At 37.3% G+C, this 13,586-nt stretch overlaps 1 protein-coding gene across 2 annotated transcripts in view; it reads right to left on the bottom strand.

The window, feature by feature from the left end:
• Positions 1-13,586, bottom strand: part of MID1 (midline 1) — a 91,837-nt gene that overhangs the window by 40,514 nt on the left and 37,737 nt on the right. The gene's annotated exons all lie outside the window — the stretch shown is intronic.

A 13,586-nucleotide genomic window follows, 5' to 3' on the forward strand; every position in this document is an offset into this window, starting at 1 on the left:
ATTTTTGACTCTTCATTTCCTGCTTTAAGTCTAACATCTGAGTTTAAAAGCCTGCTGGTAACTAAGGTCTCGGAACTGGCCAGCACTTTCTTCTTAGGATTTGAAGTGCTGGGTGGGTTTGATCTATTTGATTTTATTCCCTAATTCAGCAGAGTTATATTTTTCAATAAATAATTCTAAAGAAAAATATCCATTCTATGGGTAAGAATGAAATACTTATTTAAAACTCTGCCTTCACTAACTGCTCTTAAGAGAGAACTTGTGGCATGTTTCTGTGTTTATCAACTGATTATGGCTGCCATAAATATCTGTAACTGTGGTGGAGTTTCCAGCTCACAGATCTGAGGCTGCATCTTGGCTCCCTGCAATTGCATGGAAGATTGAAATCTAGCAACAAATGTTTCAGCCTCCCTTCTCCTTCCTGTATCTGCAGGAGGGAAACCCAAGCACATGAGGAGCAGGTCTGTGACAGCTCTGACCCACTCCCTGGAGTTACTGAACAAGAATACCAGAATTGGGTCCTGTGCTTTTCTCCTCAGAAGGGCTGCAAGTGACTCTGCGCAACATTCATTAATTTCAACCCTCCTCATCTTTTATTAATGACCTCCTTTTCTTTACATTACTACTTTCCCTCCGGTGTATCTATTCTATCATTTCAGTCCCCGCAGCTACCATTAATTTACCTGACTTGTATAATCCTCCCCCAGTACACACCTCCATATACACATTTAGAGTGTCTGTGTGTGTGTGTGTGTTTTCTGGGGTTGTAATTCCCTGCCTATTTCATGCTGTTTAAAACACCTTGTTGTTTGCCCTCCCCATCTGCAGCTCTGCAGTTCCCTTCCCATTTTTTGCATGCTGCTATGAACAAACGAAGAAGGCAGTATTTACTTGCTGAATGACACACACTTTGGCATGTACCAGGGTTGATGCTGTAAGCACTGGAGAGGCTGTCAGTTCTGTTCCACTAAGGAAAGCACAACATTTTGATGGCTTTATGTATATGACCCTTCCAAGAAGCATGATGGGTGCTTGAAGTACATAATTTTGGCATTTTCTTCCTAGCAGAGCCATGCATATTGTGTATTACAAGCTCTGGCTGTAAAAATACCCTCTACACTAAATTTATTTTATAACCCAATAAAACAAAGAGAAACAAGAATGAGCATTTTTACTGAACTGCTTGTGCAGGATCCTACATTTCCATAAGTCATACTGTGCATGATCTTAATTGCAAAGACATGTTGATTATGCTGTCAAATGTCCCTTTGTAGGGCTGAGACTCACATGCAAAGTCAAAATATCATGCATAGTTACAATATCAGATAACTTTTGTCTTCAGTACACAGTTCCTGCATTCAAATGTGCAAATACTCTTGAAATTTTATTTATAAAGCTTCTTAATCTTATATATTAATTTTTTATGTGTTTTAATATTTTACACTAAAATGTTTCAATTAAAATTGTGTATTCTTCATTGAGGTTAACTAATTTAAAATACTAGCATAAAAATAGAATGCTAGCATAAAAATAAGAATAAAATACTAGCATAAAAATACATAAAAAATATTAGCAGTTGGTGCCTATATATGCTATGAAGAAAAATGTATTCAAAACAGTTGTGGAACACTGCAGTGATTTTAGATTACTGAAAGTTATTTCTCTTCAGCTAAGGCCATTAATACTTGAAGAATCAGCATTTTTCTCTGAAACAGCATTGTATTGACCCATAGATTATATATAGATTATTATATTCAGGATATTTCCAAATCTGGATATAATAATCTATATTCCTGTACATATATATTGGATGAAGAACAAAACCTTAGAATTAAGTTTCCTATCTAGTGACTATAAATATAAACCCACATGTATTATTATGGCTTCAGACAGGTCTCTTGATACCTTCTGCATTTCCTGACCGTGAAAACAGAAGAAAACTATGAAACAAGTGAGTTGCCTCAGAAAAAATTGAGTTCATCCATTCCCATGCTTTATCTCCTTGAACTGTGTAATTTTCAATATGGGAAGCCTGGAATTTTGTTTCCATTCAGTTTGGTATGCAAGAGATTGTTTCTTTTTTTAAGATAAGAATAATCAGAATTTTGTTAAATTTTTGTTGAAGAACATCAATTTCTATTAATGCTTTACCAGACAAGAACCTGGTGGCTGCTGTCTGAAATTAATGTCAATCTTTCCAGTTTCACTAGGGCAATACTGAATGGCAGCTCATAAAAGTGTCCTGGTTTGAAAGTTTTAAAGCTCATAGAACTTGATCAATTCCTGCAGTATGCTTACCCAGATTTTCTCTTGGCAGTATCTTCTTCTAGTACTTTCCCCTATTATTTTTCTCAGGCAGACCATTGAGCGACTTTAGCTACCACATGATAATGAAGTTGCAATGTCTGAGCTCTGCCCTCTTTCTTTACTCCATACAGGGGGACACAGAAAAGGCCTGAACATTTACATTTCAGAAACAGATGTTTGCTCAGAGACTTTCCAAAGTGTTGCAACCTCATTTCTCATCTGTACCAGGAACTTCCCCAGTTGTGTAAGGCAGCAGTGCCAGATTTGGAGGTCCAGCCAACTTGGAAAATTAATGTAGTTGTTGTAGACCAGAACTCCTGGGAGAGTGAATTTTAGCCAGGTTTGAAGTCTGAAGAAAGTGAGCACTCAGATTATGATGACTACACGTGAAAATGAGTAGCAGAGTAACCTGATTCCAAATATCTTCCTTCCCACCTAATCTTCTCCTGCTGTTCTGCTGAGCAAATCCAATTACAATTGTATTTTTGGTAATGTTCAAGGAAAATCGTAATTTCTTAAACATTTACACCTTCTTTTTCTTATCTTTTTTTGTCGATTGCTAATTTTCATTGTTATTAAAAACTGATCTTAGAAACTTTGTTGTTTTTTTTTTTAAAGATTCACAATAGTTGCTCTGCATTTGCTCCGTGGACAGGCTTCACATATGTTAACTCAGTAGAGCAAAGTGCTCTCAAAAAGCAAAAGCAAGGCTGAATGCTTCCTGACTTACCAATGTAGATCCAGCCCAAGATCTTGACATTGCATGCATGGTTTGAAATTGTTTTTACAACACCCAGTATAAAGTGAAAAGAATGCTTGCTGTCCATTTAGCATGATCTGTCAATTATACAACATAAATATTTCTATAATTTTGGTATAAATCCAAGAAGATGAAACCACAGGCATGTAATTGAAAAGGACAGTTAAGGATGATGTTTCATTTTGACTCTACATGCCTATAAAATGATATGATCCAGGGACAGGAGTCTAAGTTGGAAAAATTAATGCTAAAAAGTAAAGGAAGGCAATTCAGCACTGATCATATTTTTTTAAGCTGCTGTCTAGCTTATGATCATGTTGCTGCTGAAGTAATGATCATGTTGCAGCAACGATTGCGTGAGGTTTGTGCCCTGATTGAAGTGGAAGGTCAGACTAGATGATCATAATGGTTTCTTCTAGCCTTTAAATCTATCAGTCTATAAAAACCAAATGTGAACCCATGCCCTTTGCCAAATTAGCAGTCTCACGCAAAGCATTGCTTGTCTAAAATAAGAAGGTAGCACAAACAGATAATGCTAGGCTACTATATGGGTTTGAAATGCTGTCAAAATAAATTAATGTAAGCTTCTAGAAGAAGAGAAATGCTGAGTTGTGTGCTCCTGCCTTATGTCATAGCAGACAAAAAGAAAGCATCCCCAAAATCCTCTTCTCTGAGACATTTTCCATAAAAAGTATCTGTTTAAAAAGCCAAAAAAGAAAACAGATTTCTATTGGGTACAATGTGATTTTCAATTCTTTTTGAAGTAAAGCAACTGTATATTTCCTATAAAAAATATTATGTTTTCTCTCACTGGTAAATATATGCAGTCATCTGAATTTTCCACTCACTGCTTACTGGAAAACTTTGAGAACTGGTCCACTGAAACTGCTGCATGTGCTAAGACACACACTATGGGATAGTATATGTAACAATAATCCTGATCACCATTTATATCAAAGCCACCATGACCAAAGACTTTCAGCAGCAAGCACTGACTTCAGTTTGCATTTCCCTTGCTCCTGGCATAGAGCTGACCAGAGTAAAGTGTACTTTGAGGCTATCTCCTGGTTTAAAGGAAACAACGTTGCAAATTAAGTTGTTAAGTTGTTAAGTTGTTTCCAACGTTGGAAATTAAGTTTAGTAATAGCATAGGTTTCCTGAGAGCTACTGTCCCACTCCCATCACTACTTTACAGTCAAAGTGAAACAGTTTATACATTTCCAGACTGGGTTAGTAAAAGTGTACCACTTAAAGCCACACAGTCACACTGCTGCAGATGAGGAATAAAACATTACAAAGCAGAAGTATGATCACATTCTAACTTACTCAAGCCAGCAGTGAAACCAGAGTGGTGTTGACATGGCAGATCAATCTTTAGAACTTGCAGGCTGGCTAGAGATCATAAATATACTCCCTGTCACTAACGCAGTCCATGCAAACACATCTTCACTGAATGTTTTCCTCCTGATTCAAAGGCATTATTCTGTATGTGCTCCAGTTATATTTCCACCTCGTCATAGTGACATACCCCATGAATTAGTTCTGTTGCCTCCAGGACTTGTGTCTAACCTATTAAAAAAGTTGCCAGTCAAATCCAGAATAACTGCCAGAATATCAAGCGTGGATTTGAGCCAGGTTTGGGGTATATGTGAGCTTAATGCTTCCTTTGGTGTTCTTTATTTAAATGGACATGCCAGGTGCACATGGAAAAACTTAAACTAATTTTTTATTCTATGTGCTTGTCCTGAAACAGATGACTACTCTTCTGTAGTATTCATATGATCAACTCTATTTCTCCAGCCAAGGAATGGTAACATTTTAATAGGAATGATTGACCTCAAGTCTCAAATGTGCAGAGCCTGACAACTGCACTTCACATTCCTGTGTGTAAAGAAATAACAGCTATGATGTTGATAGACTCCTGGGGGCTAGGATTTTTACCTCACGTGATTATAGCATATCACATGGAAAGACCCATGAGATACTGCACTGTTAATTAATTGTCCAGGACTATTTTTATTAAAAGTGCAATGAAAATATCTGCATGGGAAGCTATTATGACTCCAGTGATGTTAACTCAGTTGAGTGTTGAATATTTCCATATTTCATAGGAACGTCACAATTTTTTATTAATCTCTGTTTAACATGGGACATTGTGAAAGCTAAAGGAAATCCAAGCACTTCAAATTCTTGACCACATAAAATCTTTATTGACTGAGAAAACAGTATTCTAGGGAGAATACTCCAATTACACTCTTGCGTCTCTGCACAGCCATGCCCTCAAATATACCAGGGGTTCTTGCCATTTGTAAGTGCAGTTCTGTCCTTTTATTTAACTTCATTAATCTGTCTAGGGAGTTGCTCTTCAGTCTTCCTTCACTGCTTCTTCTCTTTTGGAATAGATTTAGCATCTGACCACATTAAAAACTAAAGTAGAGTTTGGACTGATAGGTGATTTAACAAAGGTTTGCAAAAGTGTGAAAATATATTTGAGACCACAATTTATTTGACCTTTTTTTTTTTTCTTGCCTCAATGCAGGAGTCAAACTGGAAGCTGAAGTGTTAAACGAGCACAACAAATACCAGACACTCTGAATTTAATGCATGTCATTAAAGACTTATTGTGGTGAGCTAGAGGGCTTATAAACTCATTCTTTTCCCCATGGACTAATCCAGTGCAATGAAGGGGGTTAAGGACAACTTGAACTATTGCACAGCTGTCCTGCAGCACCCTAGCTAACAGTACTTCCCACCTCCCAGGACATGGAATGTATTTAAAACCATCAACATGAACTCCTGCCCATGAGAAGCATAATGTAATCCTGCTCAAACAAGATCTGGGAAGTATTCATTCCAAAACCTGAAATTTTTCCAGTTTTCCACATAACAAATGACAGGCATCTATATGAAAGCAAAACAAAATTATTATCTAAAGGACCAAAATTTATTCAATGTTATTGAAGTCCTGGTTTCTACACATATCTGCCTAAACATTTTTGAAAGCTGTATTTATTTAAGAGGTTTTATTGTGGAAAAAATCTGAGTTTAATCAGTCAATACATATTACTGAATTTTGCGGTTGAAAAATTCCATCTTATCTAAGCAGGTATGTCTAAAAACAATTCAGTATTATGCAAAGCTGGCAGGTTAGAAAGGGCAGCTAGATAGCTAAGAAATGGAGAAGTCAAGGTGGTGATTTGGTCTGCATTAGGTAACAGTGGTGGAGCTGTCACAAGTTAATACAGCTCTTTCTTCAGGCCTGTAATAAAGATGACTTCTGAGGCAGCTGCAGCCTTCTGCATTTGTTTCTTGGTATAGCAAACAGCACATTGAAGGACATTTACTGACTGCCCTCCTGAGGATATTAATTGTCCATCCAGAGAATGGAGTTGTGAGTCCATCTCCTAGCATGGCTAGAAGGTCTGGCACACCCAGGACTCACACTGGCGTTGTCTAAGAGCACTTTTCCCTTGCATTTTGCAACTGGTAAATGAAAGAAAAGCATACCAAGAAGATACTCAGCAGGCAGAAGTATCATCGTCCTTCATTTAATGTACAATATTAAATGTTTTCCTTCCCTTACCTCATTGGTGCATCCAACTCCATTCCCAGACACCCTGATCTCCCTCACTGCTCCTACTTCCAAAACATGCTCATAATTTCGCTTCATTTTTTCTGGTCGTGTTGCTACATGTCCTTGTCCAGCTGCTGCTAGAATATGCCCCTCACCTCCTGCTAGACTGTATGAACCTGAGTTGAACTCATTTTCTGGCTGTTGCTTTGCTGGCAGTGTATGGTGCCAAGAATTCCTGGGAGGAAGGTCTGAAAGTAATGTGGATTCTCAAGAAAATGCTCAGGGATTGAGGGATGCATGCTACAGATAGCAGAACAGCCAAAGAAATTACTCCTTCCCGGGCTAAGATACTATTTTTCACTCCCTAATGGAGTGCACTTCCACAAAGAAATTAAATAATCAATTCGGTGTTAATCCAACTATCATTTGAGAGGGCAATAATGCAGGGATGCATTACGGTCCTCAATAATGTATATGCAACGATTAAAAAATCAAACCAACCAGAAGCAAACATTCCATATGGAAGCCAGAGCAGACTTGCATGTTCACTTACCCCAGCTTTGCAGATGATCACAGATGTGTTTCACTTTACTAATGTGATTTAATCAATTTATATCAACTAATGAGTTGTTCATACTACTATGAACAATTGCATGAGGATACTTCAAAGTAGTATTTTTTAGCTCAAGAAGGTATGTTTGCAAGTACTCTTTCAGTTTATTTTTACTGTGCTCCTATAATCACTTGCAGCATGCCTGACCATAAGACATAACTCAAGCCAGCTCTACTTCATCGATAATTGAGATCCCATGACTATATACCAAACATTATTTTCTATTTTTTATTTATGAACACACGCAATTTGAAAAGTAAAACTGGAATAAAACTTCAGTGAGTTAAGATTTGGTGGATTGTGTCAGAATGTTTATGATATCACCACAGAACTCTGGTCCCACAAGACATTTAAAAATACATTAAAAATAAATCTTCTGCTGTGGTTTGCAAGGTGATAGGTCATATATGAAATCAAAGAATGTTTTTAGGGAAAAAAGTGTAAGTAAAAAGACCAGATATGTGCACCTGTAAGATTTCAAACTCACAAACACAGGTCTGTTTCAATTTCTAAAGCATTATTTTGCACTCTTCTGAGTTAGAACTTTGTTTTCTTGACATTTCAGACTTTCACCTGCAAGGCAAGAAACAAAGAAAAGGCCCGTGTATTCTCTAAGAGAACTGGAACAATCAATAGCAGCTCTGTATCTTCTAACAGGAAAAGACTTTGAAAATTTTACAAATTCAATAAAGATGAGATTCTTTGTTTATGGCCTTAATATTAAGCACAAATTTGCACTAGTAAATTTAGTCATCAGAACAGAAAACATTTCATCCTCAGAAAATGAAAGCAATTTATAAGTGTATATATATACTAGATTTCAATAAATGCTCAATTATGAACAAAGTACTTATGAGTAATAGAGAATAAACCATCTGAATCCACAGTCTCTTTTTTACAAGAGGAGCAAGTGACAGGCATAGCCCAATGTTTCTTTAACATCCTCAAAAATTCAGCTAAATCATTCTAATTTTAAAGGGCTGTTTTCCTTTCTTCCTCCAAAATTCCAAATGCAAAAAATGATGGCTCTCTAGAGGTGTGAGTAATGAAGCAAATTCCAGATTCTGCACCTAGGACAGAGCAACCCAGGTTGTGTGTATAGACTGAGGAATGAGAGGTTGAAGAGCAGAGTAATGAAAAGGGACCTGAGGGTCTTGGTCAATGGCAAGTTGAACATGAGCCAGCAGAGCCCTGGCAGCCTGGAGAGCCAACCCTGTCCTGGGGATATCAGGGACAGCATGGCCAGCTGGGCAAGGGAGGGGATTGTCCTGCTCTGCTCTGAGCTGGGGCAGCCTCACCTCCAGTGCTGGGGGCCGTTCTGGGTGCCACAAAATCAAAAAAGACATCAAGTTATTGGAGGCTGTCCAAAGGAGGACCATGAGGATGGTCAAGAGCTTTGAGGGGAGGCCAAATGAGGAGCAGCTGAGGTCACTTGGACTGTCCATCCTGGAGAAGAGGAGCCTGAAGGGAGACCTCATTGTGATCATCAACATCCTCACGAGGGGGAAGCAGAGGGGCAGGTACCAATCTCTTCACTCTCATGACCAGTGATAGCACTCAAGGAAGCAGCACAAAGCTGGGTCAGGAGAGGTTTAGTCTGGATATCAGTAAAAAATTTTTCAACCAAAGCATGGCTGGCCATCAAACAGGCTCCCCAGGGAAGTGGTCACAGCACCAAGTTAGAAAGTGATCAATAATTATTTGAACAATGCTCTCAGGCACATACATGGTGGGATTGTTGGGGTATCCTCTGTAGAGCCAGAGTTAGACTCAATGATCATGTTGAGTCCCTTCCAACTCAACATATTCTGTGATTTTATGACTTTACAAAGAATCTTAGAACATTTCATCTTATCCATTCCAGCATGTCTAAACAAGGATGCAAAACTGAGCTAGGCTTACATGGCCTGCTGTTCTTCTTAAAATCAGGTGAGATAACAGAAGTAAAATGTAGAAACAGCTTGTCTGAACCCTCCCATTCAGCTCTGCTTATTTTTCTGTAAAAATTGTAACTATAATATGACGGGCATTCAGGTAATGAAAAATAAATAATCTTACATTTTGCTGAAAAGACTAGCAATTTAGAAAGAAGTGCAAATCCAATTATTTCTAGAGAAAAAGAGAGGAAGATCTTAACATTTCATTTGACATATTTACATAATGTGACCAATTTATACAGACTTCCTCCAGACAAATTATTCATTTGATTTATGACAGCCTTTGAAGTTTTGCCTACTATCTAGGCTACCAAAGTTTTTGTGCTGAAAATGTGAGTCAATGCTGGTTATATAAGTATGCTTTTCATGGCACTTTGGGAAGATAGAAAAACTGCAAAGCACCTGGAACTCTCAACTTGAGGCCTTCAATAAATTCAGTTTGATTTTGATCTCAGACAAAGTTTTATTTGGAGAAAAGATATGAACTTGAATAATGCACTCCAGTGCACTATTTCACATCTGTGTTCTCTACATCCATTGTTTCTGAGAGATGAGCCTATAGACTTTGTGAGACATACGTTCTCTTTAGCCATACAAAACATACACACACAAAAAAAATGCATCTATACAGGTGCTCATACATGCTCTGTAACATGAAAAGAATGAGTAATGCAATGTGCAAGGGGTGTAGACAGAGAACAGAGTATTCTCTGGTGTTTCTGCTCATGGTCATCGATGGCATTTTGAGGTCACATGGTACTGATTGAGTGTTGAGCCTGATTCCATGTACAACAACTTTTTACCTTACTCCCTTTTTCATTGACTGAAGTAAGATCTCTTCTTGCTGCGCAAGTGAAGGCTCAAAGGGCCTCATAAGAATATACCTATACTTACAGGGCACCTACAAACAGACTGTCTCTTCACAAGCAGCCAAGTAGAGAAGATAAGGAGCAACAGGTACAAGTTGCACTGTTAGATATTTCAACTCAATGTGAAAAAGACATGTTTTACAAGGGGAACAATAATTTACTAAAATAGCCTCCCCAGGGACAAGGGAGAGTCCTCATCACTGGAGGTCTTAAAGATGCACTTGGACAGATAGTCTACATAGTCATCTAGATTCCCTTTTACATGAAAGGTTGAAACAGATCAGCCTGGGAGGTCCCTTCCAAAGTGTGGTGCTCTACAACTGATGATTTATTAACCACTCTTGTTAGTAAAAGAGCTCTATCTATAACTGATTCATTCTTAAATATGGCTCTGTGAGCATGTGCATGGGCATGTGCATACATATGGGTGTGTTTTAGCAAACATTCTAGTGAAATCAATCTACAGGTCAGCTTGGCCTCTCATTCTAGCTTGCTGAGCTTCATGGTTGTATTTTGAGGTGATTATCCCAGTCTGAGCAAACAGCCTGGAACTATTTCAATTATGCAACTGTTCCCTGATTTTGAACACTAAAGTGCCATTAACAGTCCAAAATGAGTTATGTACAGGAGAGGAGAACTGACATCTCTCTAATTCCTACTGGTCAGGTCCACACTTTCCTGTATTTCCAGATACTTGGAAACAAAGCCTGGCAAGACTTGCAAACCCTCAGGATGTCAGGCTCTCCCTGAAAGAGGGCCTTTGACTCCTTAGTTCTGCACGTGAGCTGGTTCACCCTGTGCATAAACATGTAAATCTGTGAGATGGCCAAGAAATAATTGTGCAAATAGCTGAGGAAGGGCCAGAAGAACCATGCCCTTTATTGCCTGTGTAACTATGTCAAGAAAGGCTCTACTCTCGAAATTGCTGTTACACTCTGATAGGAAAAACAATTTGGTTTTGGTAAGTCTTTCACTTTGTTGCAACTGTTTATGCAGGAGATGGGACATACATTTTGGAAATTACATGTTCTAGATAATATTACTGAGTATTGCAATGACAGTTCCATTAACTTTCATTTTTTCATTTGTTTCTGGCAGAGTGGTTCCTACTGAATATATAAAACTAGCTTTTACCCATGATTTTTGTAATTAATAATAAATTAATTTTACTTCATAATTCAATATCTCTGTTTTCTTTGTTTTTATAATAATGTATTAGCTCCTCAAGTTAACAGTGACGCAAATCTTCCAAAGTCTTTGTTTCCATAGTAACTACGTTACTTCAACAAAAAAGAACCAAATCACATGCGAAATATATGAGGCCATAAAATGCTCTAAATTACTCATTTAACTAATTAAAAGAAAACCCTGATAAAACAAAATTTCTTAATACAGATAAAAGAGTAATAATGCCTACTTTGTTCTTTCACTATATGAATTTCAATTACTTTTACAAGAGAAAAACATCCTGATCCTTATTTTATAGATTATTCCATTTCCCTAAGATCAAATGCTTTTAATCAAATATGCACTAAAGGCTATGCTAGTTTTCCTACTGAGTCCATGGGCTTTGAATGAGAGTCAGCAGAAGCCAGTAAAGAAGGCCCCTCCCATTATGGATGCTAAATCCTCATAAAATTTTTGTTCAGGCAAGTAATCTGAGCACTCCAGACAATGACTAGTACTTGTTTGTTAGAGTGGTATCAGCTTTTTCTCAAACAATCTACACATCATTACTGAAGACAGAAAAAGCAAAGATTCCAAGGTTTGACGTAACAGAAATATGTTGCCCTTGCCACAGTCCATTGACATGTGATCAAAATAAAAAGTTACTGGATGAACATTCTCAATTCAGACTTCTAAAGCAAGCCCCTTAGGAACATACTACAAAACAAAAAACAAACAAACAAACAAATAAATCCAAACAAAAAAAAATCAACAAAAAACCTGCCTTGCTGCTGAATGTAACTTTTAAACTGAGTGTCTGAAAAAAACAGATTCCAATAGTTCTTGATGTGTTTGTCCAGACCTTTAAGGTTGTCCATTCTCATTATTAAATATGTGCCGTGGTATGTCTTTACTGTCTGACACTAGCTGCTGGGTGTTTTTCAAAGTAAATAGAAGTCTGCTTTGTTTCATCTTGCAGAGTTCCCTAAAGGTAACCTCAGAAATGTCTTAGGTACAAACGGAATTTGTACATCAAAAATGCTTTTGAGACTCAGGGTCAAACAACTGGCACAAAAATCAAATATGAATGAAAGAATGAAAAGGGAAATGAAAGAAAAGGGAATCACAGTAAAAGCAGTGAATTTTACAACTTGGTGATTTTTTCAAGCAAACTCTGTATTTTGTAAAAACGGCTGTTAACCCTGACTACTGCAGAAAAGGCCCCATGGATCCTGAGGACCAGGAGCTGACCACGTGCTCTCACAGCAAAGGTGGCTGTTGTGCTCTGAAGATGTTTAAATGATGCAGAGGTTGCACAAAGGAGCTGCAAGATTCTATCCTTGGAGACAGTCAAAATAGTCACTAGGCAGCCTGCCTTCATTGTGACAGGAGTTGCTGACTAGATAACTCCCAGAGGTCTCTTTCAAACTAAATTATTCTCTAATTCTGTAATTAAGACACTTATTTTTATAAATCATAAATATTATTGAAATTCTGAGGATCAATAGATAATTAGTTGAGCCATAAATAATTTTTATATAAAGAACTTAATGAAATATATTTTTAGAAGTTAAATTTATAATATATGACATAGTATAAGTGGCAATGTTTTGTACATTTAACTGCACTATTCAAAGTATGTTGTAAACCATGAGTGAATAATATGGAGACATAGATTTTTCTATTATCTTGATTTAATCTATTATTTGAGTTTTTATCTTCTGCATGATATCAAGCTAAAGCTAATAAAATTATTTTTGGGTAGTGTACAGTTGCAAAAACATCACACTTTTTCTGCTTCACTTGGAATCATTGAATAAGAGCAAGACTATAATTTATTAAGGGATGTTTTCAGTTTTCAGTGTCCTTGTGAAAGATCAAAAACCAAAGCAGGGATTGCAAGGCATCTTCAGCCTTACCTATTTCATGTACTCTACTAAATAGAGAAATCTGATTTATTTTCCATCATTCAGCATTGGTTGAGGTGTTTAACCAGGGGTGGAAGAATTGCCACTCTTTTTTCAGGACTTAGTCCCCCAGCACATGGCATCAGACAGTCGTGGTTCACTGCTCCTGGGCTGAGTTAATGGGGATGAAAGTTTCAAAGAGCTTTAAATTAAAAACCCTTTAATGGAGAGAACAGATTTAGACTTGTTTTTAACTGCTTTTAACATCTACTTTCTTGATATGAAAGCTGTAGGGTAAAGGGAAGATAAAGCCTTAAAATATGTGTGGATTGCTTTACAAAGAAGTACAAAAGAAATTAACATAATTTAGTACTATACAGTGTTAGAAAACTGCAAAAAAGAACCACCTACATGAATTACAATGCTTGTACAAAACTTATGCCTACTTCTCA

The sequence above is a fragment of the Cinclus cinclus genome, chromosome 2 (genome assembly GCF_963662255.1).
Source record: "Cinclus cinclus chromosome 2, bCinCin1.1, whole genome shotgun sequence".
Lineage (NCBI taxonomy): Eukaryota > Metazoa > Chordata > Aves > Passeriformes > Cinclidae > Cinclus > Cinclus cinclus.